The sequence below is a fragment of the Herpailurus yagouaroundi genome, unplaced genomic scaffold (genome assembly GCF_014898765.1).
Source record: "Herpailurus yagouaroundi ecotype Mexico unplaced genomic scaffold, PumYag 183, whole genome shotgun sequence".
Taxonomy (NCBI): Eukaryota; Metazoa; Chordata; class Mammalia; order Carnivora; family Felidae; genus Herpailurus; species Herpailurus yagouaroundi.
Genome location: NW_024412414.1, coordinates 11,942,487 through 11,967,141, shown reverse-complemented (window position 1 = coordinate 11,967,141; position 24,655 = coordinate 11,942,487). Strand labels below are relative to the sequence as shown.

Genomic DNA, 24,655 nt, shown 5'->3' with positions numbered 1-24,655 from the left:
CCCAAGTCTTTCTGGAGGAGATACTTGCGGTAGCTTTCCTGTGGTTCACATTAATTTGATAATTCAAAAACTTCTGAATTTGGGATGTTTTGAATAATTCAAAAACTTCTGAATTTGGGAAACTTCTGAATCATGGGAAGACTATTGGGAATAAAGTAAAGGTTGTTGCATTTTTGCCAAATGGTTTTAAAGGAATGGGCATTTTATCAGTCAAATAAACACAAATACTTAGTTTCTAGGTTCTATAGATATTCAGGTCTTAAAATTAAAGCCTTTAGGGCTAAAACACAAGCAGTATAACTCATGGTCTATGATAAATGCATTTTTTCCTTCATAAAATAATCAGATCCAAAAAGTCTCTGTTTTTACTTCCTAACACTGCTGTAATACAGTACCATGAGCTGAGTGGCTTAAGACAGCAGAAGTTGATTTTTTTCACAGTACTGTAGTTTAGAAGTGTGAAATCGAAAGGTAGGTAGGGTCTTACTCTCTGAAGGCTCTAAAGGAGGAATTTGTCCTTGATTCCTCTAGTTTTTGGTAGCTGCTCACAGTTTTTCATGTTCTTTGATGTGTAATGACTTTACTCAATTCCCTCTTTGTCTTCACATAGACTTCTCCCCTGTGTGCTTGTGTCTAAGTTTGTATTTGTAATAAGGACACATGTCATTGGATTGAGGGCCCACACTAATCCAATATGACCTTATCTCAACTTGATTATATCTGCAAGAACCTTTTTCCAAATAAGGTCACATTCATGGACCTAAGGGTTGTGATTTCAACATTTCTTTTTTATTCCCTAATATAGGGGATATATTATGTTAAAAGGTATAATATCTATTTCTTGATGGACAACTTATTTTCCAAGCAAGATAAAAATTATAATCTTACTTAATCAGTACAGGAGTTGATGACATTAGGTAAATATTAGCGCATGATTTTGACTCTTAGGGGAAGATTATTTTTAATACAGTCAATAATAAAAAAAATGGGAAAAAATTAATTTTACTTGTTTTCTTAGATATTTTTCATAAGCCAAGATTGAGTAAAGTATTTTGACGAGTTAAGTATTGCTCTGTAATAAACTATTCCCAGATTCAGTTGCTAAAAACAGTAACTATTTATTACCTCTGATGAATCTTTTGGTTAGGTGTTTGGGTCTTCTGATATGTAACAGACTCCCCCAGTCTTGAATGGGTGTGTTAGTGTGTATGAGGTCTGTGTATAGGTAAATTAGGGGAAGCCTCTGCTCTGAATAGTGTCTAGTCCTCCAGGAAGAGCCAGCTCTTTTTCTCATTGTTATGGCTTTTTCTTATTCCACAGTATTCTGAATGTTCTTAAACTTAGTATTAGTTTCTGTTTTTATTTCCTTAGACGTGTTTACTTACAGTCCATCCCAGACAAGGTAGTAGGAGTGATCTTCCTAAAGCATTCCCTAAATCTAATCAGATTATCAAAAACAGCTATAAATCTTCCATTGTTCCTTGTTTTTCTTTGATCAACTCCCAACTATTCGACATGGCTTTAGAAGGTTCCATATTATTTGACCATTGCTTATCTCTCAACCTTTATTTCTCCCCTACCCCACAGCTTCCTAAATACGTTCCACTAACTTGAATTATTAAAAAAAAAAAAAAAAAAAAAAAAAAGTTTAAATATGCCATTTTCTCCTGTTTTTACTCATTATATTCCTTCTTTTAGAAATATCATGTTCTCCCCACCCTGCCCCCTTCTCCCATCTTTCATCAACTCTTTTTGTTGCTAACTGAAAACTTAAAATTTGAGGAAATTTTCTATGGTTTTTCTTCTCTAGGTTAGTCTTAGGCTTCTTTCCAATGCCTATATCACTGGACAGAATGAAAATCACACTGTACTGTAATTGCTTGTTTGATTAGCTTACTTTTCCATCATGGATTCTACTAAGCCAGTAATGATATCTCTTTTCTACATCATGGTACTCAGTCTTCAGTAATAATCCTTGGGAAGAATGGGATATTTAATGACATCTTTTGTGTTCTCGTTCCTCTGTCTTTAAAGATGTAGAGGTACCTGGTTGGCCCAGTCAATTCAGTGTCTAGCTCTCAGCTCAGGTCTTGATCTCAGGGTCGTGAGTTCAAGTCCCACATTGGGCTCTGCACTGGGAGTGAAGCCTATTTACAAAAAAAGAGAAAAAGAAAAAGGAAGTTTATGACGTTGACATCATACTCAGTGGCAGAAAGCTGAGAGTTTTACCCTAAAGATTAGAAATAAGATAAGGATGCCAACTCTTTCTACTGAACTTGAACATAGTATTAGAAGTCCTAGCCAGAAATTAGACAAGAAAAAGAAATGAAAGGCATCCATATTGGAAAGGAAGACATAAAATTATCACTCTTTACAGATGACATGATTTTATATGTAGAAAACCATAAAGATTCCACCAAAAAACTGTGAGAACTAATAAATTGAGTAAAGGTGCAAGGTACAAAATCAATATACAAAAATCTGTTGTATTTCTATTCTCTAACAACTCTTGAGGGGAATTTAAGAACACAGCCCCATTAACATTTGCATCAAAAAGAATACAATAGTTAAGAACAAATTTAACCAAAGATGTGAAAGACAGATACACTTGAAAGCAAGAAAGAATTGATCATTAAAAAGTCTATACTACTGAGAGCAATCCACAAATTCAGTGCAGTTCTTATCAAATTTCCAATGGCATTTTTCTCAGAAATAGAACAAAAGAACTAAAATGTGTATGAAACCATGGAAGATCCTATATAGGCAAAGTGATCCTGAGAAAAAAGAACAAAGCTGGAGGCATCACACTCCTTGATTTCAGACAGTACTACAAAGGTATAGTAATCAAACACTTGAGTATTGGCATAAAAACAGACCATTGGATCACTGGAACAGAATAGAGGGCCCAGAAATAAACCTCCATGCATATATGGTCATTTTATGGCAAAGCAGTAAAAAATAAACAATGGAGAAAGGACAGTGTCTTTAATAAATAGTGTTGGGAACAATTTATTAAGCAGCCACATACAAAATAATGAAACTAAGTCAGTATCTTACATCAAATAAAAAATTAACTCAAAATGATTTAAAGACTTGGATGTAAGATCAGAAACCATAGAACTCCTAGAATATAACACAGGTAGTAAGCTCTTTGAGATTGCTCTAAGTGACATTCTTTTGGATCTGACTCTAAAAGCAATGGTTACAAAAGCAAACATAAACTATTGGGACTACATCAAACTAAAAACACAGTGAAAGAAACAACCAACACAATTAAAAGGTAACTTCCATTTGCAAGTCATACATCTGACAAGGGTTAATGTCTAAAACATGTAAAGATCTTACATAATAATAAAAATAAAAACCCAGTTAAAATGAGGGCAGACGATCGGAATAGACATTTTTCCAAAGAGGACATACACATGGCCAACAGGCACGTGGAAAGGTGTTCAACATCACCTATCATTGGGGAAATGCAAGTCAAAACCACAATGAGATATCATTTCCCACCTGTCAGAAGGGTTAAAATCAAAAAGACAAAAAGTAATGTTAACTAAAATTTAAGTTAAAAGAAAAAGACAAAAAATAAAAAAAAAAAACATTGACAAGGATGTGGAAAAAAGGGAACCCTCATGCACTGTTGGTGGGAGTGTAGAATTGTGCAGCCACTGTGAAAACCAGTATGGAGGTTTCTTACAAAATTAAAAAAAAATACCATAAGATCCAGCAATTTCACTTCTGGATATTTATCTCCCCCCCGCCCCCCACAATAAAGACACTAGTTTGAACAGATACATGCATCCCTATATTGATTGCAGCATTATTTTCAGTAGTCAAGATAGGCAAAGAACCTAAACAGCCGTAGATGGATGAATGGATAAAGAAGATGTGGTGTGTATGCGTACGTATATATGTTACACACACACACACACACACACACACACACACACACACACACACACACAATTGTAATTCTCCTCGGCTATAAAAAAGAATGAAATCTTATCATTTGTGGCATCATGAATAGACCTAGAATGTATGATGCTAAGTGAAATAAGGTCAGAAAGAGAAAGACAAATACTGACTGCATAATTTAACTTATAGCTGTAATCCAAAAAACAAAACAAATGAACAAACAAACCCAAACCAAACCTGTGGATGCAGAGAATAGATTGGTGATTACCACAAGGCAGGGGGCTTCTGCGAAGGCAAAATGGGTCAAATTGGATCAAGAAGTACAAGCTTCAGTTATAAAATAAGTAAGTCATGGGGATGTAACAGAATGGTGACTGTTGTCAATGATACTGAATTACTGAATTGCAAATCTGAGTAACTAAGAAAGTAAATCTTAAAAGTTCTCTTCACAAACAAAATACTGTAACTTTGTATGATGACAGATGGTAAATAGACTTAATGTGGTGAACATTTTGCAGTGTATATAAATGTTGAATCATTATATAGTACAGTAGAAAATAATACAATGTTGTATCTCAGTTTTACTTCAGTAAACCAAAAAAAGTTGGTGGACATTTTCATAATTGAGACTGGAAAGCAGGAGGAGGTCAGGTTCTCTCAAATTGTAATGATGCCCTTTTGGTTGTCCTTAAGGAAGGCCTTGCCACCGCCTCCAGGTTCCCTAGCCTTTTGTCTTCCACCCCAAGTTGTAAAAGTGGTAGCTTATGGGTTAGAACAGCCTCAAAACAGACTTATTTTGGTTCACACATTTGTTCTTGTTTGTTTCTTTTCAATTGCAAAAACAATGTTTAAATTGTTGCCAGCACTTGAAAATTCAATTTCAGATAAAATGATGATTTCCAGATTTTCTAAGGAGAAATCAGAGTATCTTTCTATCCCAGGCTTACATTCCTAGATGGCAGGAGGGCTTTCCTGCAAGGCAGCTGCTTCTCCCTGCCTTCTCCCTTTTATCATGCCACTTCATTTGCTACTTATTTGGCCCTGACAGGCCCTTGAGTTCAGTATCCTCAGCTACACAAAGACTTCTGGATTGATGGAATGTGGAAGGTTAGCCTCCGAGAGTCTGTCTCTGGTGAACCAAAGATCATAGGTTCAGTGGCTGAATGGGCCATTTAGTTGTTCCTGTCATATATCTATCAAGTAAGTGAAAATAATTTTGGCTTTATGTGCAGAGTCTTTATGCTTTAAGTTCCTGCTATAATACTGGAGCCAGGTAAGCTGACTTCTCTGAGACTCATTTTTCCCATCGGCAAAATGGAGACTGTAATATCCTTCAAGGTCTTACAACATGTAAATTTCCTTTGTTAATACCACAACAGTTAGTCTAATGTACATGCAGAGGGAAAATAGTTAGTTTGTATTCTCTGGATTGGTACAAGTGATTTTCATCTTTTGTTAGATATTAATCGATTAAAAATAAGTTAGGAAAATTAAGTACTGATACATGCTACAACAGGGATGAACTGTGAAAATAGTTTAAGAAGACAACACAAAAGTCCACCTGTATGATGTTATTTATCTGAAATGTCCAGAATAGGCAAAATTATGGAGATAGAAATTATAATAGTGGTTTCCAAGAGCTAAGGGGAGAGGAGAATATGAACATACTGCTAATGAGCACAGAGTTTCTTTTTTTGGGTGATAAATTAGATAGTGGTGATAGTTGCACAACCTTGTGAGTATACTAAAAACCACTGAATTATACAGTGAATGGTGAATTTTATATGTGAATTATATCTCACTATAGAAATAGATTATGAAATACATGTTTTAAGATGACACAATTTCTCCTTCAGGTGTGGTGACTAAGGCATGTAGCAAAATAAGCAGACTTCTTAGGTTGTCATTCACATCAATACATACCATCTTCCCTAAAGTCCTGATGTGTCTTCCAAGGCCAAAGACCAAGTCGGGTTTCTAATTCTAAGGATTCATGGTTTAATATCAAAGTTATCAGTGATGGAGTCAGACAGTTGGGTAAACATTTAAAAGTTTTCAATTTTTATCTCTGTAAGCCTCAGATTCGTCAAACTATAAAGTAAGGGTACTAATAGTCATTTTGCTGGGTGATTGCAAGAGTGAGGAAGAACAAATGTCAAGTACTGATCATAGTGTCAGTTATGAAACAGGCCCTCTATAATTTATACTTTTTAAATGAGTGTTACATGGTTGTAAATATGAGGCTATATTACATTAGGTTATTGGCAGCCCAACTGTCTCAAGGTTGGTTCTTTTTCCTGTGTTAGCATCTTGGCCAGAAAGAAAAGAATGGTTAGAATTTCTGCTAGCACTTAATGAATTTAATCAGCCCCTGAGGGACTTTTGATATAGCAGGGAAATTTTTTACAAAGAAACATGATTTTTATCCTTCCTATTTTTCTCTTGAGAGTTGACAGAGCCTTTCCTAGCAGAGGTAACATTACCTGTGCTGAGAGAAGAGTATTAACATACCATGAGGGTAATGTTAGAACAAAAAGAACACATCCCTGTGGCCTTACATTAAAATGTTTCTGTGTCTGTGGTTCTGAATTCAATTTAAATTGCTACCAAGAAAACACACTACTGCCTGAAAATGTACAATTCAATTTTTTGTCCTTTTTATTATTTATGATTTTTTTTTCCTTTAGACCATAGTATTTGTTCTTTTTTAACTTTGGTTTTGTCTTTGCAAATTAAATTCATAGTCTGGGAATATAGAAGATGATTGAGTTATTCATGTAGTATCTTATAAATTGTAACATTAAGCAGAAACTTTTCATCTTAATTATGAAAAAGGCTTTATGAATTGTGTCATTTGACCCAGTTGCTATCGTATCCTTTTCTTTATGGATAATGAAAATGATTATGCTATGGTGAATGGGTTGGAACAACAGGAAACTTTGGGGTCATTTGTTCTTTCAGTAAGTAGATAGGGATCAGACTATATGTCAGAATCTATATTAAGGTCTAATGATATGGTGGCAAATAAAATATATATGTACCCTTGACTTTGAGTTTGCTGTATCATAGGGATGGCAAGTAATAAACAAAATACTGATTGTATTAGGTGCTATGAACAAAATGAAGAGAATGCAATGATAAACAAGTTATTGAATGAAAGAAAAGACATTGATGAAATAAATTGAAGATGATGTCACAAACGGAAAGATAATCCATGCTCCTGGTTAGAAGAATTGATATTATTAAATGCCCACACTATCCAGAACAATCTACAGATTTAATGCAATTCCTATAAAAATACCAACAGCATTTTTCACAGAGCTAGACAAACAATCCTAAAATTTGTGTGGAACCACAAAAGACACCAAATGGCCAAAGCAATACTGAAAAAGAAAAACAAAGCTGGAGGCATCACAATTCTGGACTTCAACTTCTATTACACATCTGTAGTAATCAAACAGTATAGTACTGACACAGAAATACACACATAGATCAGTGGAACGTAATAGAAAACCTGGAAATAAACCCACATTTATATACGGTCGTTTAATCTTCGACAAAGCAAGGAAGAACATCCAACGGGAAAGACTGCATCTTCAACTAATGGTGCTGGGGAAACTGGAACGCTGCATGCAAAAGAATGAAGCTGGACCACTTTCTTACACCATATACAATAATAAACTTGTAATGAATTAAAGACCTAAATGTGAGACCTGAAACCATAAAACTCCTAGAAGAAAACACAGGTAGTAATTTCTTTGACACTGGATTTAACAACATTGTTCTCAATATGTGTACTCAGGCAAGGGAAGCAAAACCAAAAATAACCTATTGGGAATAAATGAAATAAAAACTTTCATACAGTAAAACCATCAACAAAACAAAAAGACAACATACCTAATGGGAAGAGATATATGCAAATGATATATCTGATAAGGGGTTGGTATTCAAAATACATAAAGAATTCATACAACTCAACACCAAGACAACAAATAAACCAATTAAAACATGGGCAGAGGACCCAAATAGACCTTTTTCCAAAGAAGGCATATAGATGGCCAGCAGGTATATGAAAATGTTCTTTGCATCGCTAATCCTCAGGCAAATGCAAATCAAGACCACAAGGTATCCCCGGCCCCTATCAGAATGGTTAGAATCAAAAAGACAAGAAATAACAAGCATTGGTGAGGATGTATAGAAAAAGGAACCTTCATGCACCGTTGCTAAGAATGTAAATTGGTACAGTCACTGAAAAATATCACAGAGTTTTCTCAAAAAATTAAAAGTAGAAATACCCTATGATCCAGTAATTTCATTGCTGAGTGTTTACTCAAAGAAAACAAAAGCACTAATTTGAAAAGATATATGCACCCCTATGTTCACTGCACTATTATTTATAATAGCAAAGATGTGGAAGCCACCCAAGTAACCATCAATACATGAATAGAAAAGAAGATGTGTATACACACATACAACTCTCTCTCTCTCTCTGCCATAAAAAAGAAGGATATCTTACCATTTGCAACATCATGGATGGACATAGAGGATAAGCTAATAAATAAGTCAGAGAAAGACACATACCATATAATTTCTCTTATTTGTAAAACAAAACAAGTGAATAAACAAAAAGCAGAATCAAAGCAACAAATACAGAGAAGAAACTGATGGTTGCCAGAGGGGAGGGCACCGGAGGGGGATGAAACAAAATAGGTGAAGAGTATGGGTAGGTACAGGCTTCTAGTTACAGAATGATAAGTCTTGGGATAAATGCTGCAGCAAAGGGAATACAGTCAGTGGTATTATAATTGTGTTGTGTGGTGAGATACTAACTGTACAAGTCGTGAACATAGCATAATGTTTAGGCTTGTCACATCACTATTTTGTACTCCTGAAACTAATGTAACATTGTATGCGCACTATACTGTGTGTGTGTGGGGGGGGGGGGGGATAAATAAAGTGGGGAAAATATGATCATTATGGAATTTTCTCTTTTTGTTCTCAATTGTGGTTTTGGACATAATATTTATTTTATATGATTTTAACATGACTCTACTCCTATATATAAATTATCATTTGCCGGGAAATGATACTTCTACTTTGTTCCTTATGTGTCATTTTAGGTGAGTCTCCAGTTAATAGCATTCAGGTATATTTTACCATTGGATTTTTTTCCTGCTTTTATCAAGGGATTTGAATTTTGTATATATTTTTTAATGTTGAAATATTTTAACATTTTTTAATATCTGATTTTATGTTACTTTTTTGGTTGTTTCTGCATATTTCTTCTTTCCTACGTTCTTAAGGACTGTTTTTTGGTATTCCACTCTTCTTTCCTCTTTTTTTGCATTTTTCACTCTATGTCTATTTCTAATAAGTTCCCTAAATTTTGAATTTAGCAATGCTGAATTTAAAATCATTCTTAAATAAAACCAAAATTGTTTAACTGTAATCATACCACCCAAAGTTGTAAGTTATTGTTGTATAGATAAATGTAGTATTCAATTATATTTCATTTTCTTTGAATTAGTAGTTATTATGTTCAATATGGTCAAAAATTAAGTTACACATATTTTCCTATATATTGTACCAATTTATTGTTGCACATTGCTACCAGCATCCCCCCTCCTTTGAGTTCAAGTTCCTTTTAAGATATCCATTAAATAGTTCTTTATCAGGTTTCTTAGTGGTAAATTCTGTAATTTTACCATGAAATATTATTCTTTACCATTATTACTGAATAATATACAAAGTTTGCAATTGCTAGTTGACAATTTTTCTTCTCAGTACTTTGAAGGTATTGTTCCATTGTTTCAACTTTTCATTACTGTAGATAATTATGTTTTCTGTTAGTCAAATTGATGTTCTTTTCTTTTTTTTTTTTTTAATTTTTTTTTCAACGTTTTTATTTATTTTTGGGACAGAGAGAGACAGAGCATGAACGGGGGAGGGGCAGAGAGAGAGGGAGACACAGAATCGGAAACAGGCTCCAGGCTCTGAGCCATCAGCCAGAGCCCGACGCGGGGCTCGAACTCACGGACCGCGAGATCGTGACCTGGCTGAAGTCAGTCGCTTAACCGACTGCGCCACCCAGGCGCCCCAAGGTTACAATTTCTTGTAGAGGGCACATTGACCCCAGGGCAGAGTGTAAGATTTCCTACTAGTTCTTGAGACCGTTTTACATACTTTTTTTTTTTTTTTTTTTTAGTTTGCGCTTAATTTATGGGGTCCATATTTTATTTACAACTTTCAGTTCTATTTCTCTGTGGCCCACTGTCTAATGTGGCATTAGTACCTGGTGTACCACTACTTGAACCAATAGCAAGGACCAGTGTGACTCTGAACTACCCCCACAGTAATTGAAACTTACTGTTTATTTAATCTTTGATTCCCCTGCTCCTTTATGATATCTTCAGGATTCTGTTTCATTTCTGTAAGCCCAGCAGAGTTTTTAAAAATACATTGTTTTGGTTATATTTTATTCATTTTTTTGTCTATGTTTAGAGTTGGGCATTAGTCTGCATTAGCCAAGTCCACAATGTTTTTAAAACTGGTAGTTTCTAGAATTAACTTTCTGCTCTGTAACAAAACATATTCAAATTATGTTTTCCATAGTGCTGTTCTGACTCTGTGACACATCACTCTAAATGAACTATTAGGAAGAAAAAACAGATGAAATGTCCAGTCTTCTGTTTTGTTTTCTACTTCAGTATTAACCAAATGGGTGGTGTTACAGAAATTATTAAACTTTGTTGGGCTTAAGTTTTCCCATGTATAAAACAAAAAGTTGAGATTCGATGACTTAGATAAATGGATTCTCTTTTCAGCTAAACAAGTTTAGAACAGACATGTTTTTAGGCAAGACCCTCCTTCATTTCTGGTATTCTAATTTTAATTATTTGATTATTTCTAGCTAATTTATTTTTAACATGTTACTGAAAAATTATGTCTTGGCTCCATTTAGTTTGTGATATTTTATAAGTAACTATGTTTAAAGGACCATCACTCTGTAGGTTAAATCTATGGATTGGTTGAAATTAGTTTGCTATTATAAAGGTCTCTGGAGGTGACATTAACATAAAGCATTTGTTGATTGCTATAGTATAATTTTTCAAGAGACCTTCCAGAGTAAGTCTGTGTTATTTCTATCATCATACAAAAAAGAAAGAAAATAGGGTACATTTTTATCTGGCCATGTTTAAACTAAGACATATGGTAGCTTGTGAAAATTGCAAAACAAAGTCTTTAGAATATTTAGTACTGAATCACCCTTCTAATTGTGCATGTAGTGAAGGTACCCAGTTCACCCAAAACAGTCTTTAGAGTCTCCTACCTAAAAGTGGCCCCCAAACTATAGACTCCGAGGATTTGAGCGTTGCATTCAAAGATGTGCTGACAGATATTATCCAAAGGCCAATGAATTGCTGTCAGTTTCATTTTAGCCACATAAATTTTAAGGAAAAAGTAAAGATGATACACGCATCTGAAGATTGTACAGAGAGTTTATTGAAAACCCAGGCTTGCAAGGACCAATAGACTGTCTGCAAACTGTTAGCATTACTCTGATTTCACAGACAAAGGGACTGGGATAATATTACCCGTGGAGACATTCACGTACAAAGTGGAATAAGATTTCAGATGGTGTGCTGATGGTCCAATATAATGCACCAAGTACATTGAAACAAACAACCAGAAACAAGCTAGAGAAATTTGAGAAGCTTAAACTTGGGGATCTGTGCAGAGAAATTGAAAGGAACAACAGTCGACTTTATCTGCAAATGATGAAATCTCTTGCAACAGGAGGATGTGAACATATGTCTGGTAGGGGCAGGGCGTAGAAGAATTAGAGAAATCTACGTTTTTCCATTATGATCTATTTTGAAGTGAGACAGACTCTGTCTAAAAAGTCAAGGACTGAATGTGCCTTAGAGAAATGGTCGTGGTTATTTTACCTTTTAATCCACCTTTGAAATAAAAGATTAGAGGTAAGATAAAAGCTATCTGGATCCTTGCTGGAAGAATGAAGCTTTTAAAGGAGAGCCATAATTACAGCTATCTTCAAAGTTGGTGTATGCCAAGTCTTAGGGAAGTGCAGGATTAATCTTGTTGATAATGACAGAACCTAAGGTATCCCCAGCAGTGGTTCTTAAGGGCTTGAAAACCAAGGATTTGGAGAGCAGGTGGTTGGACACAGCTGCTGAATAATCCTCTTAACCTCATCTGTACTTCACAGGGAGAAAAATAGCAGGAAAATAAAAACGTCTACCAAGTGGTTGGTAGCAGTGAAGTAAAAGGAGCATCAAAAGTATACAAGGGCAAATTTGTTCTCATGCTAATAATTTTGAACAAAAGAAGCAGTTGCTGTAGAGAGGTGTGTACTATTATCAACTAAAGACATAATAAGTATGCCTAAATAAAGAATAAAACCGAGTAGGATTCTGAGAGTAGTTAATTTCTTCAAGCACTTCTCAAGCTATTATTCACTGAGGATATAAATCCCTCTTAATATCTTGTCATTAATTTTTTGTTCACGAAATAGCTAGAAATGAATAGCTCTCAGTCAATATTTAATTGATACTTATAAATTGAACTCAATCAAAAACTATATGTCTCTTCTAAAAAAAACCCAAACAAACTATATGTGTCCCTATCCAACAAAAAATTAGTCAAGGCAAATGTAACAGAAAAATGGGAAGCAAAGCAGGCACATGGCACCAGACTTTATGGAAGAGACAGATAAAACTTCAATCATTAAGCCATTGACTTTCCTAGAATATTGTAGCAGTGACCAACTAGTCCTGATTAATCCTCCCTTTCCTTCAAAGCATGATGGAGCCTAAAAAGAAATGGACTAATATATACTTGTGTTTTTATGCACTAAAATAGTTCCATATCTTAGTAATCCTGGTTTTAAAAGTTCCTATTTTGAGTTTACTTCAAACATGTTGATTTTTGATGCTCAAGTTCTGTTTATTATGTGGGGAACCATACAGTATAACTCTTACCATGAAGCCAGATCATTTAGTGCTCAAACTGGAAAGAGTAAACTCATAGAACACAAGAAGTAAAAAACGGCCTCAAGTAACATCCTGACCAGAAATTTCATCTTATGGTTGGGGAAATTGAGGCTCAGAAATATTTAATGACTTGTCCAGAAGCACATGCTCACACAGAAGTCTCAATATTCATTCAGATGTATGTTTTCCGCCCAGTGCTGGGAAGTCTTATTCATGTGGAGAGTGAGAATTTACTTCCTCACATTTTTTCCCTCCTTCACAGACAGAAGGAAGATGACCTTCCCTTAAAGACTTGAATGACATTGAGTTTTATTCAACAGAAACAGGACCGTTTATATGCTTTAAAACATAAAGCAGTTCTCACTTGATGATGATGATGATGTTAACAGCTTACATATTTTGAGTACCTATGAGGTTACAGGCACTTTCCTAATCCTTATAAACATATTGTCTTTAAAATTTATAATATTTGGGGTGCCTCGGTGGATAAGTCGGTTAAGCGTCTGACTTTGGCTCAGGTCATGATCTCATGGTTCGTGGGTTCAAGCCCCGCATCAGGCTTTATGCTGACAGCTCGGAGCCTGGAACCTGTCTTGGATTCTGTGTCCCCCCTCTCTCTTTGCCCCTCCCCTGTTCTTGCTGTGTCTCACTCTGTCTCTAAAAAAGAAATAATTATTAAAAAAATTAAACTTATCGTACCCACAGGTAGGTTCTAACATCTTACTTATTTGATAAAAAATCTGAAGTTCAGAGTGGTTAAATAAGTTTCTCATTATCTCATAGTAAGTCTCTGGCAGAGGTGGGATTTAGTCTCAGTTCCATCTCGATACTAGGGCCAGGATTCATAATCACTGTTCATACTCCTACAGGTGGGCAGAAACTCAGTGTTCTTAAACCTTAAGTGCCAATTAAGGGATTGTATACATAGGGTTCAAGAGGAACACCCATGAGGATGATGTCAGAGTAGCTTGTTGCACCCCAAACTCTTACCTTCCACAAGGTGGTAAAGTACTAATGGGACTTTGTGTTTGAAAATCTGGTATTAACAGGAGACAGTTGTGCTGAGCTGCTTTCGGCTGGCACTGCAGAGAAATCACACTTGGCTGCAAAGAAGCTGTTGATTGCTTACACAGGTTTCTGTGGTATGCCAGCAATTCTTGCCAACCTGCTCTTCCTTATCAAAGAGCCAGTAGTTCCAAGTGAGGTGAGAATCCCACTTGACAAGCAGACATAAGCCATTTGGGGAAAATACAAATTAAAAGGCTCCAAGATAGAAATAGAAGCATTAGCAGCAGGAAGTATCTTGGGGATACATTGTGTCAGATTACATAGGGGAGTTGGGAGAATAAGTGAGTCACAGCCTCCCAGTAGATAAACCCTGCTGTGTCTGTAGTTGGGCAGCCTCAGAAGCTGTATTTGCTATATAAAGGTGCCAGCGCTGCTTGAAATGCCCCCAAGCTAGCATCTGCTTAGTAACATCTTTGAATAATGCACAGTTTTCCTGTTTTTCAGGTCGCTTTAGCATTTGTTCTAACTTCTGACCTGTGAGTCAAAGCATTATCATGGAATTTTATCCACGTTTAAGGGTAGGAACACAGAAATGTAGAATTACACGTTTTGCCTTAATATCACCCATTAATCCAGTCGATGAAGCTAAAACTAAAATGTTGACTTCAAAGAGTTTCAGTCTTTAAAAATAGCATAAATATGGAGTCAGGGGGCACATTTGATCGATGTCTTAGCCAAGAAATCTCATTTGTGAGATACAGAAACTAGACCAAGCAAAAAGTTTACTGGTAGAATGGAATAAATCTCACAGTACCTCCAACTCGAGTGCACAGCTGTGCTGACCTCAGGACAGACAAGTCAGGTACAAAGGTGTTACCTTTCTGTATTTCAAGGACCAGGAGGCCACTCACTGCCTGTGCTCTCACTCTTTCTCTTGTGCTTTCTCTCCCTCCCCCCACCCCCAGCTTCAGTCTTCCTCCCTCTCTCCCTCTTTCTCCCCTCCCCTTTAGTCTTCCTCCCTCCCTGTCCCTCTCTCTTTCTCTCTCTCTGCCATGCTGTTTTCTTTTCTTTTCTTTTTGCAGATACTTCTTCCTGCATCAGTATGTAGTCAGGTAAAATTGGTTGTCCTGGCTCTGAATTAACATAACTCATTGGCTCCCTTGTTCACATCTAGTTTAGTCACTGTGTCCAACTCAGAACTTACACAAAAAGATAAGTATGCCTGTTCCAGTCACTTTGTGTTGCAAGGAGACACCAAAACTTCCATTTAGGCTTGACTGTGGCAATTGTATGCTTCTGAGATAAAGGGCTCTAGGCTTCTTATACAACTCACAGCTTTCTTTTATTCAGCAAATTGTTGCGAATGTTCAGTTCTGATCTAGTTTAAATTCCAGTGAGAGCAGGGCTTATCCCTGGTTCATGTATAATATGAATACCTAACACCAGAGGAACCACTTCCTCCTTGCCTCCTAGAACTGCCCTCAGTGGTTGCCTGTGTGCTTTTCATCTTGTTTCAGTCACTGCTTCTTGACTGCTCATCTTGAATCAAAGAAAATTTAATACAAGGCTCGGGGATTCCATTTCCTATTGATAATTTACGCTATTCCCAGCTACTGGTGAGGGGACAGATAGGGTGGTTACCAGCTCTGGTCAGAAAGTTATTACAGGCAAAATGCTTCACAGCTTAAAAAAATGGGGGACGATGTAGATTCTCTTCTTTGACTTTGCTTGTGTTGTATTGGGATTCTCACACAGAGTCATGACACTGAGGCTTTTCTTTCCAGGAAGCAACCTTAGTTAGTGTTGGCACCGCTCAGTTGGGTTCGTACCCAAAAAACTGAACCCCAAATGCCACATGGCATAGTTTTTTGTGTATTTCTTCTTTGCCTCCCATATACAATGATACACAAACATGTAGTCTGAGTAAGTGGTCTTATGTTATAACGTCATGAGGGATGTTGTCACATACGCATATAACGAGGTTGCCTTGAGGTTTTTTTTCTTTTTTTTTCTTTCCTTAGGGAGGGGACCCTACTACAGTGTGTGTGCTTGTGTGTCATATCTAGCTCTTAACTAAGTCAGCAGAATAAATTTTTGCAAGAGACATTTGAATACAGTTGAAGACTTGCATATTTTTGCTAGAAATTCCAAGACTGTCAACACAATCAGATTTATGCAGGCTATATGGCATGGTGCCTATTTATTATTACAACCTGATGTCTAGACCAGTATTTATCAAACTTAAATGTGCTCACAGATCACTTAGGAATCATGTTAAAAATGCAAACGATGCCCCAGTAAGCCTGGGTAGGGTGGGAAAGTTTGCTTTTCTAACAGGTTTAATGTTATCCTGGTGCTACCAATCCACAGACTGTGCTTTGAGCAGCAATGACATTAAGATTTTGTTTTTACATGCAGACTTACTAGATTTTTCAGAACAAAAGAGAATATGCTAACTTGTTATTGTGGACCTGAACAAAATGAATTTAAGTGTAGTGAGGTAACTTACTTAAGGACAATCTGGTTTGTAGCACTGCTGGAATTAAATACTGAATTCTGTCGATTCTCCCAACCTCAGAGACTTACATATTTATTGTGTTGATTCCTTGCTCTTTTGTTCACTTCAGTAAAAATACTGCATAGATAGCCTTAATTCATCGTCACTGTCTGGTTTTCAGCTTGAGCAGGTACTTTATACGTAAACATACACACAGAAAGACAGATTTATCTATTTATCAGCCAGACTTTTCAAAGTAAAGCCTAGGATGCAGATAGATTGTTGACTGATACTAAAATTTTGACAGCTGGGAGTATATTTTCAGAAACCAAATGAGTAACTTGGGCTAAAGGGAACTCATCAGAATAAAACTCAGATATATTAAGGACCTTTCTAGTGAGCAGACTATGTCCTTTCTCAATGCAAACCTAAATAGCCTGTAATTTCAGTTATATGATCCTGCAACATGTAGTTTAGCTTTGAATAACTACTTTAAATAGCCATCATCTTCTTAATCCTTTATGTATCTGGTATTGTGCTTTAACATCTGTAAATTTAAAATACTGTGATACTGAAAGGATACTGAGTTTATCCTGTTTTACTTAGGGGGTTTTAAAATAACTACAGCTACTTTTGTGTCATAAAATGCCTGATTTCTACACTTAGCATTTGGTCTATAGACCTACTGTGTAACATGATCACTGTTTGGGAACATCTGTTTATCCCACATGTAATATTCTTATTTAATGTGAATGAAGGAAAGTCTTTGGTGGTAAAATCATTTCTTTGGGTTTCTAATAGTTTTTATAAGTTTTATCTTTGGGATACTTGCCAAAAAGAAAATAATATTTTTGTCTATTCAAGATGGTTATCATGGTTCACTTAATAGTCTAAGGAGCATTATGTCTTGGGAGTTGTATAACCTGGGCCAGGCTTACCATTTGAGCCTCAGCCTTTGTACTTGAAGCCATGGCATTTGGTAACGTCTAGCTTACCGGGTAATATGGATGAAGTCACAGCATATTTAAAATTATTTAACCAGCTTTTGGCATATTAAGTACACAGCAGATATTCTTTTCTTCTCATTCCCTGAACATTTAATAAATCTAGGAACATGCTATAGCCAAATGATAATTCTCTTTATTTACCTCTGGCACCTAGAATGCTCTTGGATAACTGAAATAAGTCTTAATTATAACCAAAACTGCACAATTAATAGTGTTAACTTGCTATGGGAAAAATAAAGGAAACATACTTTCTAGAACCAGTTAAAAATGATTGTCGATGATATACTATTTCAGTTTTCCCACACCATTGCTTCCCCTGTTAGCATGTGTAAGTGAGAGCTAATGGTAAATAATGGTAACACAAATCAGAACTAAAGTACATAGCCATCTTTGATCAAGCAGCTGCAATGCTATTATTAATATCAATTTATTGGTTATATGTAATGAACTAATGTGTTGTAGTTTTGTTTGTGTTTTGTAGGAATCTTGTGGGTTTTTTTTTTTTTTTATCCTGGTATAGTTACTTGATCAGGGAGTGCAAGTCCTTGTTATAAAAGACAAGAGCATATGCAGAATGAAAAAATATGGCTGATCCATGCATAGGTCATATGTGCAAAACAGTGCATTTTTCTCTTTCACATTTATGTGAGCTCTAAGGAGCTCTATCTTTCAGTTGCAGTCAGATGTCACTGGTGGGTTTATTAATATGTCATATTTGCATCACATCATTTAATCATTTAATCATTCTGGACTTTTTCACCCCATCCAAGTCATCTTCTCTGAGTAAAATATGGTAAATATTTATTGGCAAGATTTTAATTAGCCAATGGCAGCTTTCAGATATAATGGAACTATAATTTTATAAGGTTCTTTGCTACATATGTACAACAGTCAGGTTTGCATCACAGGTTTGCAGTTTACAGATAGAGTCAACTCAGTTGTTATATCAGGCTTACTATTTGGTTGGAGAGAACTGAATACAATTGTGTAATTATCACATTGTATAATGATAGTTCATATGTATAGTGTGCATTGTAATGCATTATAATGTATGACACCTCCATGTTTACTTAGAAACCCCTCTCTGAGAAATTGCAGGGATGCATGTTACTAGCAACTTAGGTGCTATAGGTCTTGATGGATGTTAAACAAACAGCAAGGGAGTTTTATTACTATGATAAATTGTATATAGCAATGATCATTTTCTACATTAAGGATGAGGTGAATCCAAACTAGCATGTGCTTAACTTAAATCATGTATGTTTGATAGTTCATTTACTTAATCACTGTCTTGTTAAGCAGATACTTGGGAATTTTTCCAAAATTATAGTACTATGCAACATACTGTTAAACACATAACCTGACTTAAGGGAATGAATAGAGCAGAGTGAAAACCAAGTGAACAGATAACCTCTGTATATTGTAACTTAGATCTTTCCTATGTAGCATAGAGTTTATGGGAACCTTCACAGTGTGGTTGATTGAAACAAGATGGTGAAGAGCAGGTAGGTGATTATAAGATACAGAGCACTTCAGGCAGATGGCCCATGTATGCAATAATTAATGTTTAATATGTATTGCCTTGGTTTTAGCAATAAAATATATTTTTCTCTCTAGTTAAATAATGTTTTGGGAATCTTTCAAGCCATCTTTTTCCTTTCCCTTCTTCCTAAACAATTCTGTTTCTTTTTTCATTGAAATGAAAATACTGAAAAAAAAATATGTATATAATTATCCCAGTATTTTAATCTTCTGTGTTTCCTCAATGAAATGTGAATGCAATTCCATCTTGCATAATGCTGAAAATAGACTTAAAAAAATCCCTAAATGCTCGACATTTACTTTTCCTGAAAGCCTGGAATGATTCCTTCTGGAATGATTAGTTACAGTGCTGATAGTTATGAATGTTTACTGGGGCTGGGTGGTGGGGATTGCATGAGGTGTTGTTGCTTTTATTAACCAGCTCATAATGTTGATAAAGAAATGACTTTACCATGGCCATGATATAGTGTGAGACACAATACATGATGAAGTGTTAAAACCTTGAAAATGGAGAGATTCTTCTTTAAACACAATAAGACTTCGTTTGTGTCTCTTTTATTGTATACCTGTATTAATCCTGCCCACCTAGGTCGGCCACTCAAGGAGAGCAAAGACTGTTTTATTATAGATACTCTATATCTGTGGTATTCAACAAGGGACAGTTTTGTCACCCAAGAAATATTTGGCAATGTCTGGGCATGCTTTTAGTTGTCACAACTGGGGAGTGGGTGCTATTAGTATTTAATGGCTGGAACCAGCAATAATGGTAAACATCCTACATTGCACAATATAGCCTCTACCACTGAGAATTATTAGCCTGAAATGTCAGTTTGGTCACGATAGGGAATCCCTGCTGTGTATCATATTCTTAAGTTGTTCTTGTTAACTCATACATTTATGCCTCATTATAAAGGGGAAATTAGTTATCTAGTATTTATGCAACCATGTTGGTATAAGAGCTGAGTAGTTAGGTTGGAAATGACATACTCTGTATAAAACAGAACTATTTATCCAATAAAATATTTTCTTTTTTTTTTTTATTTTTTTAATTTTTTTTTTCAACGTTTATTTATTTTTGGGACAGAGAGAGACAGAGCATGAACGGGGGAGGGGCAGAGAGAGAGGGAGACACAGAATCGGAAACAGGCTCCAGGCTGTGAGCCATCAGCCCAGAGCCCGACGCGGGGCTCGAACTCACAGACCGCGAGATCGTGACCTGGCTGAAGTCGGACGCTTAACCGACTGCGCCACCCAGGCGCCCCAATAAAATATTTTCAATAAAATAGCTGAAGAGACAGCTTCTCATTTAGTCTTGTATGATTATGGCATTAGTGACTTCGTTCAGTAATGTATATTAAACATTAACCTTACTGATAGGACTGGGGATCTTTCAGGGAACAGCATAGACACAGATAGTGCTGTCATTAGATCTATAATTTTATAGGTCTAAGAGAGATGTTGGATAAATATATAAATGCATATTCAATTTATAATTTAGATGAATGTCTTAAGCAGACACACAAGGTGATCAAAGAACTATAGGAGCACCTGAGAAAAGTCTAGTAAAAATTCCCATTTAAGTAGATAAAGGAGAAAGAGTAAGAGTTGACCTGGCCAAGGAAGGATTCCAGGCAAAATGAAGAGCATAGGCGAAGGTGTAGAGGTAGAAAGAGAATGTTGCATTCCAAGAACAGTAAGGTGTCAAATATGACCAATGTGACAATTAAGGAGAGTGCCTTGAGAATTAGGCAAGGCCCAAATCTACCTAGGTAGGATCTATAATCCATGTAAAGAGTTCATAACTTTATTCTAAATATAAGGTTAGACTTTTGAGACTTTAAGCAGGGGAGTGACTATGGTAAGATTTACACTTAAAGTCTAGGTAAAACAACTAGACTCATTATATTCCAAGTTCCTACAGGAGCATATCTATAATATCTTAAAGATGAAAGTGCTATGGGTATCTGTATTGGAACCACCAAGGGTGGCTTACTCTCTCATATGTAAAATGCCCAAATATCCCCATTCTACACTCTTCCTTAGTGAACCAGGTTTGTTTTGTTTTGTTTTGTCAAGTTGTAGAAAGACATCACTATTGTGTTAGTGAAGAAAGCAAGCCCAGCATTTTTCAAATGTCTTCTCTGTAACAGGGGCCAGAATGGAGGAAACCTAACATGCATGGGTTATTTACCAAGTGCCACTTTTAGGTTAAGCGTGTCACATCTCTTCTTCCTCCAAGGGAAGTGCTGTTTTCCTCATCAGAAAAACTACATCTCCAGACGCCTGGCTGGCTCAGTCAGGAGAACATATGACTCTTGAACTCAGGATTGTAGGTTCAAACCCCATGTTGGGTGCAAAGATTACTTAAAATAAAAATAAAACCTTTAAAAACAAAAAAAGGAAACCACATCTCGGAAATGTTAAAGAACCCTACTAGTTTAAGACCCCTTAGGTAAATGTGATGAAAACTAATTTCTCTGTCTCCTAAACCTATACTTTTTTCCCCCTGCAACATACAGGAGATAAGTGATTTATATGTTCTGTTTTTAAGCATTACAATAACCATGTGAAGTGGCTGTTATTTTGCCCTTATTTTTTATATGTGGAACCTATCCAGGGTGTCTTGGTTAATAAATTTTGGGAAATGGAAGTTTAGATCAAGATCTGACTCCAGAACCCGATTCTCTTTTTGCTGAACACTGTTGCTGTCTCCAAACATCATCAAAGTCTAATATCTTTCCTCTTTTTATAGACTTCTTTGGAGATAGAGAATAACTGGTCAGCATCCTCGTAAGAGAGACTTTGTTATAATTTAAAGTCATCTTCAAGGTAGTATTGATAGCAAGCTTCATAAAGCATGGAATGTAGTAATTCTGCCAACGACTGAAAACAATAAATAGTAAGGTAACGCATAATCTATAGCCTTAATGTAGGTGATTTCCTACAAATAGAAAATAAATAATGCGTATTGCATATTTCGAGTTATATGATCACTTCTTAATGATCACTGAAGAATGGAATATTTATAACAGACTAGGCAACTTTATGTTCCAGCCATCTAAGAGCCAGAGCTTTGCTTAAATGTGGTGCTATAATATTTCAGTGTTACTCCTTACCCTTGTGTTGTGTGGATAACATGGCAGACTTCAACTAAATTAAGTTCGGAAGTCAGGCAGTCCTGGATTTGAACTCTAGTGCTGAAAACCCAACTGACAATGTGACTTGAGCTTTTTGATCTGCTAACCCATCTTCTATAACATGGAAATACTTCTCTCAGAGTGGTTGCCAAGATATTTGTAACGTGCCTAGGACAGGGTCAGATAGTAAGCCAGTAAATCAGGAAGTGCCATGATATTATTATCATAGTTGCTGCACTTGTTCTTTTATTCTATTTTGTTGGTCTTCTTTCTATTTCCAGGGCCCACTAAGTGCTGGCGTGTCAGATGGGAAGGGCTGTTAACTGGAATCTTTGAGTGATGACTACAGAATTTCCATTTTCAAATCTCTAAAATGTTAGCCTGAGTTAGAGCATTTCAAAAGAAACTTCTAGCATTTTTTTGACAATATAGCCACTCTAGATCTCTTTTAATCTGGCTAAATCCCTGGAAGACAGTTAAATAGTTATAATTCAGGCCTAGCTTAAGAAACAAACAAAGTCACTGGATAGTATATTGCCTTTTGTTTTGGAAGCTGCAAATAAAAGGAAAAATTATGCAAAATGTGATCCTATGAATCTTGGTTTCCTGGTTATTGAAAGCAGCTATTAGTTATTCCAACAAAGTTAAAGAAAAAAATTCTATTATTACTATTTTTAAGAGAGACAGCTCCATGGTGAATCTAGGCCATTACCATGACAATACCAAGTCTTATAATTTCTTCGTGTATATGTGTGTGTGTGTTGGCCTGCCTCTAATATACTATTTTCATAGTCCACAAAATACTATGAATAATGGTGCAATTTAACTTTGTACTGTAGACATTTTTCAAACCATTTATTTGTTGTTTGGGGATAAGGAAGTTACAATACAGTGTTTAGTATATTGTGTGCATTTCACCTTGTGGCTTAAACACATTTCTAAAATTCAATTTGGAGAGATGCTACAATGGTTATTTAGTTTAATATTATTATTTTATGATGGGAGAAAAGACTGCAAGGGGATTTAAAACAGTTGTTTTAAGTATGTTGTAAGGTAACAACATACCCAGCATGTCTTTTCTCCTCCTCAATGTCAAGTTACCTTGCTTGGTTTAGTCTGGCATTTTCTTTCATCTGTACTTCCTCATTTGTTTCTAAGATGCATCTTCCTAAAACACAGCTATTCTTAGTTGCTTCTGTGGATAAAAATATTCCCCGTTACTTATAAAATAGAGTTTGATCTTGGATGTTTAGTGTTCTTCATGATCTTTCTTCACTTCACTTTCTCCCATCTTTCCTTGTTGTGTTTCCACTGCTTTTACTTCAATAAAAGGAATCTTAAGGATGTGGAATTACATTACATTCAGATGTGTATTTTCAAATTTACTGCCCACTTAATAATGAAACAAGGAAAGAAAGACAAGGGGTAGAGAAAAAGAGTAAAGACGAAAGAACACACAGTGTGGTCATTTCTGTCTTATAACCCCTTAGTGATCCTGTTTGACAAAGCATGGCTGAGATGAGGAGTGTGAACCTGTTCTCCTAGTCCCTCTGTTCTCATGTTGTGTGAACATCCTGCCATGCCCAGTATGATTCTTAAGTTTAAATAAAAATAATTAAATTGTTTTAAAAATCTTTATTTCTTTTTGAGAGAGAGACAGAGTGTGAGCAGGGGAGGAGCAGAGAGAGAGGGAGACACAGAATCTGAAACAGGCTCCAGGCTCTGAGCTGTCAACACAGAGCCCGACGCAGGGTTCGAACTCATGGACCATGAGATCATGACCTGAGCCGAAGTTGGATTCTTAACCAACCAAGCCACCCAGGTGCCCCTGAAAGAATAGTTTTTAGCATAAAAATTAAACAAAAACAAAACCACCATAGAAAAAAGTACCATAGATTTACAGAAGAGAAATTATTGGATTTCTCAGTGTCATACTTTATTTTTCTTTGGGAAAACCTCCTGGATAGGACATGCATAATATTTAAATTGCCTTTCCAGGGGCGCCTGGGTGGCGCAGTCGGTTAAGCGTCTGACTTCAACCAGGTCACGATCTCGCGGTCCGTGAGTTCGAGCCCCGTGTCAGGCTCTGGGCTGATGGCTCAGAGCCTGGAGCCTGTTTCCGATTCTGTGTCTCCCTCTCTCTCTGCCCCTCCCCCGTTCATGCTCTGTCTCTCTCTATCCCAAAAATAAATAAACGTTGAAAAAAAAAAATAAATTGCCTTTCCAGATTTTCTTTTAAGATATACAAAGGCAAATTATAAAGCCATATTTGAAAGCTTAAATTATCCCCCATCATATTTTTAGATTATTTTCAAGAATATAAAACACAAACTACTCTTGAAAATATAACAAGCTTAAATATACTAATGTATAGTAGGTAAGCAAGGGTTGATTATCCTACTACTGGTGTAAAAATCTCACTTGCCCATAGGGTGAGTTGTTCTTTTTATTTTTTTCATAAAATTTTTCTAATGTTTATTTATTTTTGAGAGAGAGAGACACACAGAGTATGAGCAGTAGAGGGTCAGAGAGAGA

The 24,655-nt window shown here is 36.0% G+C and overlaps 1 protein-coding gene across 4 annotated transcripts in view; it reads left to right on the top strand.

The window, feature by feature from the left end:
* CNTN4 (contactin 4) overlaps positions 1-24,655 on the top strand; it is a 911,050-nt gene that overhangs the window by 228,574 nt on the left and 657,821 nt on the right. The gene's annotated exons all lie outside the window — the stretch shown is intronic.